Source organism: Haemaphysalis longicornis, unplaced genomic scaffold (genome assembly GCF_048455015.1).
Source record: "Haemaphysalis longicornis isolate Haplotype H1 unplaced genomic scaffold, Haemaphysalis longicornis Haplotype H1 scaffold_1, whole genome shotgun sequence".
In the NCBI taxonomy this organism is placed as follows: domain Eukaryota; kingdom Metazoa; phylum Arthropoda; class Arachnida; order Ixodida; family Ixodidae; genus Haemaphysalis; species Haemaphysalis longicornis.
Window position 1 is genome coordinate 218,458,419 of NW_027526203.1, and position 9,032 is coordinate 218,467,450.

Sequence of the window (9,032 nt, forward strand, 5' to 3'; positions counted from 1 at the left end):
GATACTTGTACGAGTTCAATTTCGTACATACGGATGAAATAAAGTAAATCATTCGACTTAAGTACTTGTGTGAAAAAGATAGAACAATAGATATATACACTCACATCCATGTACACACATACATACACATACGCATATATATCAAAGACGGTAAGCTGCATTTTTACATTAGAATTTCACCTTCAATCAGATGCTGTTTGGTCTTTTTTTTTGAACATGTTTCCAGATAGAAAAAACTCATCAGGAAAGGGGAATTTGTTTAGCGCATTGGGTACCTGACAACTCAGTTTTTGTTCACCGTAATTTGTTCGCGTTCGCGGAACTCTTAGTTTTACTACGCGAAGATTGTAACCTATGTTGCTATCAGGAACAGAGTACAAGCGATTCTGGTGAATGTATTGAAGAAGCCGCAGATAATACACTTGGTCGGCTTTTAATATGGAGTGTTTTACAAACAATGGTTGCGTGCGGAAGTTTCGTCGTGCACCATAATATCCCTCAATAGCCAGCAAGGCTCTTTTTTGCAGGACAAGTAATTTTTGGTAATTGGAAGACGTGGTCGTACCCCAAACAAGATTACAATAAGAAAGTCTTGAAAAAAACAGGGCATTATACATAGACACTTTTAACCAAACAGGCAGTAGATTAGAAATCCTATAAAATAGGCCAACAATTTTACTTAGTTCAGAAGTAAGTTTGGAAATATGAACAGACCACGAAAGATTTTCATTAAACCACACACCAAGAATTTTTTGGGAAGAAACTTGATTGATTGTTATACTGTCATAATGAATATGTATACAATTAGTTTCCACGGTGTTGATGGGCTTGAAAATAATATATTTCGTTTTGCTTATATTTAAACTAAGCTTATTCCTCTGTAACCAATCACGAAGGGTGATTAAATAAGCAGTGACCATATTTTGAAGCGCCGGTAATGAACAGGAAGAGAAGAAAAGATTAGTGTCATCAGCGTACATCACCAGATCGGGAGAGTTATGTATGCCGGCTAGGTCATTGATATATGTAATGAATAATAACGGCCCTAGTACTGATCCCTGTGGGACACCATGCTTAACCACCTGTATATCAGAGGATATGTTATTTGTTCGAACACATTGGGACCTATTGCTCAGATAACTCCGCAATAGGTTCAACGCAATACCTCTAACGCCATAGTTACAAAGTTTCTTAAGAAGGGTCTCATGGTGTACGCAATCAAATGCCTTGCGAAAATCTAAAAATAGGCCAAGGGTACATTTTTTTGTTTTCAATATTATCTATTATTTTGTCTTTAACAACTAACAGTGCTTGCTCTGTGGTCTTATTTTTCGTGAACCCATATTGTGAATCAACAATCACATTATATTTGTGCAGGAAATCGGCTATCCTAGAATTGATAATACCTTCAAAAAGTTTTGACAACACAGGCAGAACAGAAATTGGTCGGTAATTCGACAGTTCATTTATATTGCCTCCTTTATGTACTGGAACGACTCGGGCCAATTTGAGATCTTCAGGAAAAACACCAGTTGACAGCATTAGATTTGCAATGTGTGACAAGACATCGCATATAACGGCGCAAACGTGCTTTAACGGGATCACCTTTATATCATCGTACCCTGCAGATACGTCATTTTTTAAAGAAAGGATCAATGTAGCTACTTCTTGAGGAGTTGTGGGCGCGAGTACTATAGAATTGAGTAAGGGAGTGGTGAGGCTCAGTGAGCTATTTACAGGAGTTTGCGTGACAGAATTTGGAGAAGCGACATTAATAAAGTAGTCATTCAGGGCATTTGATAGCTCGTGACCAGTTAATTTACCATTTTCTGTGATTATTTCATCAAGTTGCATAGATTTGGTTTTATTGGTTAAGTTGTTGACCTCCCGCCAAACTTTACGACTATCATTTTGAATGCGGGAGAAATTTCTTACATAGTAGTCCGATTTCGCGTTTTTTAGATCTTTGTTGAGTTTATTTCGATATTTTTTATACTCAGCAAGTAGAGTGAGATTTCTGCTGCTGAGAAAATCGTAATACATGCTATTTTTCTTCCTGATCCTTGAGTAAAGTGATTGGTTCATCCAAGGCTTCTTAAACGTCTTAGGAATAATTTTTCTTTCTATTTGTAGGAAGGCGGTGTTATATTGGGTTATGAACATATCTATGAAAGCAGAATATGCTGCATTGACTTCCGTGATCTTGTATACGGGCTCCCAATTAGTATCTTCGATTCGTTTGTGAAAGTCGTTGAGCGCAAGATCATTGAAATCTCTGATCATGTGGGTAACAGTGTTTGTTATGGCATTTATTTTGAGGGGTATGAAGCAAAATATCGGCAAATGGTCACTAATATCGGAAGATATTACGCCAGACTCAGTGTGCGCAAGCTGTACATTGGAGATACAAACGTCTAATAATGTGGCCGTGTTGCAAGTTATTCTAGTCGGTAAACTGATATAATTAATACATGCATACGAGGAAAGGAGACTCTGCAATTCCCTTGCATGAGCGGCGTCCGATAATAGGTCAATGTTTAGGTCACCCATTAAAATGAAGGGTAGCTTAGTGGAGTCGAGGAAAAGGAAGAGGCTTTCCAAAAAATCGAAGAATTGTGATTTGTTACCCTGAGGGGGTCTGTACATAGCAACAACGATTATATTCTTGAGATATATAGCTAAACATTCAACATTGGAATTTGTGATTGTCACATCGCCAATCACAGAATGTGAGTGACATTTTTTAGCATATACAGCAAGCCCACCCCCTCTTCCATGGGGCCTGGATAAACCATTGTAAACATAGTTATCGAAGGAGCACACATCGCTGTCAGTGCCAAACCATGTTTCTGACAAAAGCATAACGTCGAACTCAACCGACAATGACCCAAGTAATAAATCAACCTCGTCTCGCTTGTTTTTCATGCTACGAATGTTAACATGGAAGGCTGAAAACAATTTTTTGTTGACACTGCTAAAGCTAGAATTAAAGTGATCGGTTTTGTATCTAATACAGGCCGGTGGAAAATGCATGGTGACAATTCAGGGGTGACGAGCATGCTGCAAACGTCTCATTCTTATTTCGTCATCTTGGTCAGATCAGACAAGTCCTGTATCCTCACAGCGTCCATTCGTTCGTCTTTCCGCGCAAAAACCTTTCCTCCGCTCGTCCAGACAAATTTCCATGCCACTTCCTTTTTGCGGGCAATAGCGGCACCAAGCAGCTGTTTGTTGGCCTGAGTAAGATGCTCGTTGACGTACACTGCGTTGGCCTGAGACAAGCCGAGCTGCTTAGTTGTGAGCTTCTGCTTCCTAGCCTTAGCAAGAAGCGCGTGGCGCTTATCCCTCCGGACGAAGCGAACCACGATATTGGTCTTGCCTGGCTTCCGCGTTGGGATTCGGTGACACGTGTCAATGTCATGGCTAGAAACGGGCTGTTTGAGAACGTCGCCGATTTTTTTGACAACGTCAACAGGATCCTCGTCTGAGCTGATGCCCTTTATTTCCAAGTTATTTAGCCTTGTGTACTGCTCCAGCTCGTCAACTCTCCGCGTTAAGCGCTTGTTTTCGTCTTGAAGGGCTTCATTAGCTTCGAGCAGATGAGCTATTTCCTGTCGAAGTGCCTTCAGGCCGGCACCGATCGCTTTTGTTTCGTCACATGTATCACTACAAAACTTAACACTATCTTTCACACTCCGCAACTCGGTTCTCATTTCTCGTTTGAAGTCTTCGAGAGCCTTCATAATCTCCTTAGCGTTGCCAGCCATGTATCAAAGTAAAAGTTTGGCAGCAGTGCGCAGCAATTTGACAAGGGGATACTGTTTCAACAACGCCAAAGTCTTACTTGCACAAAACAGGTAGGTTAGCGAACTTGGAGACCGCTTTCGCACCTTTACCAAACTGAGCAGCCACCCGTGATGCCGTCCCTTACAAAGGTAGCCGATGGTAGCCTCCCACGCTGATTGGTGGGCGATGCGGCGATGATCAAAGTAGCGTTGGAAGCCACGCCATTGAGTCAACAATCTTGGATCCGGCCGGAAGCGTGAGCGGCTGCTCTTCCAAAGGGCGCTGTCAACCCACTGCACCCGAGAGGAACACGGGAGTGATCCAACCGACTGGCGCACGCTGCACCACTCTTGCGAAGTGAACTAGCTGCGATGACCAGTTGTCATAGCCAGGCGTTGCGCTGCTCGTTGAAGGCACACAAACCACACCTTCACTTCAGTGTCGCGAATCCACTAGTCACTGGAGCCAGGAGCAAGGGAAGCTGCGTAGCAGCCAAGTCAAATTCCAAGTTTCATCAAACTTAGCAGATTCCGAAGTCTGCGCTGACAACACTGATACCAAGATGGCTGCGCCCACACGCAAAACGGCCACGGTAGGTTTTTGCACTTTCTTCGCAAATTCTTGGCCAATTCAGACGCAGTTTCTTGTTTTTTAGCCTAATTGTAAGTTCCGATGGAAGTTTGTGGCAAGAAATGATCGCTGAGGGTGAAGTTTCAGCCGGATTCAATCAAAATTCGGTGGTTAGGCTTGACCGCCGCCTTACTTGTTTTTCCGGCAGATTTCAACGGTTCCAGGGGCTCCTGAGGAATAATCTTGTTTTGTCCAGGGTCCAGGATGCTTCATGAGTTTCTGGCGAGCCTTTTCGATCGTTGTACTACTTAATTTCCCTTGAAAAACTTGTTTTTGGCCGGAGCCCAAGTGGGAGCCCCCAACAACTGCTTGGCTTGGCTTGGCTTGAACTCAACCTTGAACAATGGGAGTGTACATGATGATGGTCCCTACGACAACGACGATGATGATATATTATTATTATTATTATTATTATTATTATTATTATTATTATTATTAGGTTGAGGATGTTGCCACCAGTTTTGCTCAGTACTTTCATTCTGTCTTTCAACTGCCAGATGGCAACGACGAACGCCTATCGTTTAATAACTCTAATTTTAACACACTTATGTTCGATGAAAAAATTGTCAATGATAGCCTTCAACGGATGAAACCATCATTTTCCTGTGGTGCAGATGGAATTCCAGCAGCCCTCATGAAGGCTTACGGCAACATTTTTGTGCCTGTTTTAATTTCCATTTATAATAACTGCTTACTTTTAGGTAAATTTCCTCGTGCATGGAAGATCTCTCGAATTTTTCCAATATTTAAGTCTGGTGATAAGTCAGCCGTTTCTAGATATCGCCCGATCTCACTCCTTTGTGTCTCCTCAAAACTCTTTGAGTCAGCTCTGCACAAAGGTTTTGCTGCCTGCGTCAAGAACGTTGTGATACCAAATCAGCACGGCTTTTTCTCGGGTCGATCGACGGTCACAAATCTTGCAAGCTTTATGACACAGGCTTCGGCTGCAGTTTGTGAAAACGGCCAGTTGGACGTTATTTATTTTGACCTCAGTAAGGCGTTTGATGTGGTGAACCATCAGTTATTAATTAACAAGCTTGCTAAGTCCGTTGTAGATGCAAGCCTTGTTGCCTTGTTGTCGAACTATCTCCTTGACCGGTCCTTTTATGTAGATGTTAACTACGAAAAGTCTAGTGTTTACCCTGCAACAACTGGTGTACCTCAGGGTTCAGTGCTGGGTCAATTATTGTTTTCTATCTTTATTAATGATGTGTCAACAGTGTTAACAAACTCTTCTTTTCTTCTCTGTGCTGATGATGTCAAACTATTTAGGCACATTAGCGGTGTTCAGGACTGCTGTGCCTTGCAGAGGGATGTCGGAATTATCGGTCTGGTGCAAGAAAAACTGCCTAATTTTAAACCCCGCTAAAACAAAGGTTGTTACCTACAGCCGGAAAACCCACCTTCTGCTGTTTTCCTACAGTATTGAGGGAGCTCATATCAGACAGGCGCAGACATTGTCCCTCCCCTGTGATCTGTTCCTCCACTACATACACAAGTCACCAGGCCGTCCGCACTGTCAGGTATGCGGTGGCTATCCGGACAATGAACATACATATTGGCGCTGTGTACGGGCGACCTCGTCTTCCACATTTCTTTCGACCAGCCCCTTCCCCCCTGATATTCCCTACTCGTGGTCTAGCTGGGCCGCTCCCCCTGAAAACCTACGGGCAGCCCTGTGGTCCCTCTTGGCTGCCCACATTGAAACTCTTTGTGCACCTCCGCCAAGCCCACCACCGTCGGAGGACCGTGGAACACCCCCTTCCTCCGTGGACTTATAACTCCGCGGCTCGGACTTGAGCTGCCTAATAAAGTTTCATCTCTCTCTCTCTCTCTCTCTCTCTGCAAAGGGTTGAGGAGATTAGGGACCTAGGGGTGCTTTTCGACATTACCCTCTCTTTTTCTCCTCATATTAGGCTCATCACCCAGCGAGCGCTCCGAAGTCTTGGAAATGTGTGACGGATTACAAAAGAATTCTCTTCTCCAGATCCATTTCTAATGCTATACAATGCAATATGTATACCACACTTAGAATATGCTTCTGTTGCCTGGAACGGCATCTCCAAATCTACTAGTGAATTAATAGAACGTGTGCAGAAGAGGTTTTTATTCATATTTAAGCACCGTCATCACAATCACAGTTTTCATCCTGATTCTGACTTACCCATAGTCCCTTCCATCCCTTCCTTTAACTGCAGACGTATGCGTGCACACCTTACATTTCTTCACAAAATAGTTCATGGTGACCTTTCTTTTGCACACCTGCTTAACTGTTTAGAGTTTAGTGTACCACAAAGGCCCACCAGGTCGCATCGCCCGTTCTCTACCGCTGCGCGCAACTTCAATCATTCTCCTGTGCGCAGAATACAGAATTGTTACAACCGCTTCTTTGAACGCCTTGACATTTTTCAGAAATCCTTTACAATTTACCGTACAGCGCTGTTGAATACAGTATGTTAAACATCTATGATGTGTCTGTCGTTCTTGTTTTTTTGGAGTTTGAAATATAAAGCCACGAGAGCACAGCCTAGGGTGACTACATATTTACACATGAACATGTTCACCGGTCCCCGAACAAATGGTCCCACCACTACTGCAGCTATGCATGAGCGCCTGTATGATGGAAGGAGGGAGGGGGTTAGTGTATTTATATTTATATGTTTGTATTTGTGAACAATGTGTTTGGCAATATATTTGCTAAAGCTGAATTTACTTGAGGTAAATGCGGCATACAAATTTGCCGTCGTACGTTTTATGTCCTCCCGTGCTTCATTTGCTTGGGTTGTCTTGTTCATTAACGCTTTAGAAGCGAGTCCCACTTGATCCTGTGCGGTGAGCCTATTTATAGTGACAATAGTATTTATGTTATGGGAGTATCAAAAATGTGAGTGGACCGGTGCCGCTGAATATCAGACAACATAGAGCTGTACCAGTGCATCACGCTCGCCAATTTATCGCGATTTCAAAAAAGAACTTTAAGTACGCGATGAATGGTTTATTGCGTTAGCTATGCTCCGTTACGGTGCTGTCCATCTGAAATGCTTCGATATTTGCAGTGTGCATCAAGCGAAGCGGCACTAATCAAGATATTGAACCGTGATGATTTTACGGCTTGCAACTTACATACTTCTGCTCTCCGAAAATGTGCAATCTTGCTGCAATGTTTGGAGTCTGCTGGCTAACATGCTTCGTTAATTTTGCCGACGTGTTGCGGGAGCGTAACAATGGCTAAGGGCAGCAGGTGAGCTCATCGAAACTGGTCACCCACCATCAACAACAAACATTTTTGTTCGGAACTGCATTTGAGCACAAATATAATCAGTATATTCGCTCAAATACATAAACGTTTTCGGGCGTCTTTCTGGCGGCTTTACCTTCCCAGAAATTGCGAGAACTAAAGACAGTCACTTGTCATGGTTCAATGAAAAGTTAGAGATTCATGCAAGGTGATGCACCACCACCGCCAGACTAGCCCTTTTGCGAAGCCCCGTAAAAATCAAAGATCAACCAGGAAGGACGGAACGGGAGGGGCGGAAAGGGGGGTGTAGCTGGCTCGCTTCGGTAGAATATTTCTTTTGCTTGAGGTGGCCCTCGTTGCCCTCTTTAGAGGAAATTTGTCACGGTGCTGAATGTACTGACTGCAGTGCCACGTTAGACCAGCGGCCCAGCCGATGCTGTGCGAGATAGTCGGGACCCGGCGTGCCCTTGACTGGAACTCTGCCTGTCACCAACCTCTCTTAAGCCCAACCACATGGAGCGATTTTGCAAGCGACTTGGGGAGCGACGCGACTAGCGACGAACTACTTTTCGCCGCGGACCAAGTCGCTCATCGAATCGCTCGGTTCTGGGCCGCCAGAAACAGTCGCTCGCCTCCCGCAAGTGGCCTCAGCGACTAGCCAATAGGAGAGCCCCTACGTAAGCACGCAACCTCCGGTTTTGGAAGAGAACGGGGGAAGATTTTGCAAATCCACGCAGACGGCGCTTGCGGTGCAGCGGCAAAGAGAGCTTTGCGTGGCAAAGCTTGTGTACACGCTGAAGCAGAAGCAAGAAGGCTCTCACACACACTGGGTGAGACGCGTGTGGGAAAAACGACATCAAGAAAGCGAATTCTTCACAGCGTTCATGTTGGAGACGAGAGACGAGCGCAGAAGGAAAAGCTTGCGCTATCGCTAACCCAAACCAGTTTTATAGATGCAATTGGTGCAAAAAGCAAGGTAGAAAGGCGTAATACTTTTTAGTGATGCTTTTTATGACAAATGAACAAAAAAAATGTTTGCAAACAACCAGCGTACCAAGCGCGTTACTATGCGCAGTGCGGCAACATTGAAATCGCCATCCTCAGTCGCTCGAGCCGTCGCTGTCATGTGGTTGCCTCGGCGAGCGACTTCGGTTCGGCGACTGCGGATCCTAGTCGCGTCGCTGGAAAAATCGCTCCATGTGGTTAGCGCTTTACTCGCGGCGTCTCGCGAGAGGTGCGCCGTCTTGGAACACGGCCGGCCTCAGAAACCGGGTCCGGTCTTTTCGGTGCAGGACGTTTCGGTACAGGGCGTTTCGGTACGGTCTTTTCGGTGCACGGACGTTTCGGGACACGGGTGTTTCGGTACACCGGCGTGTCG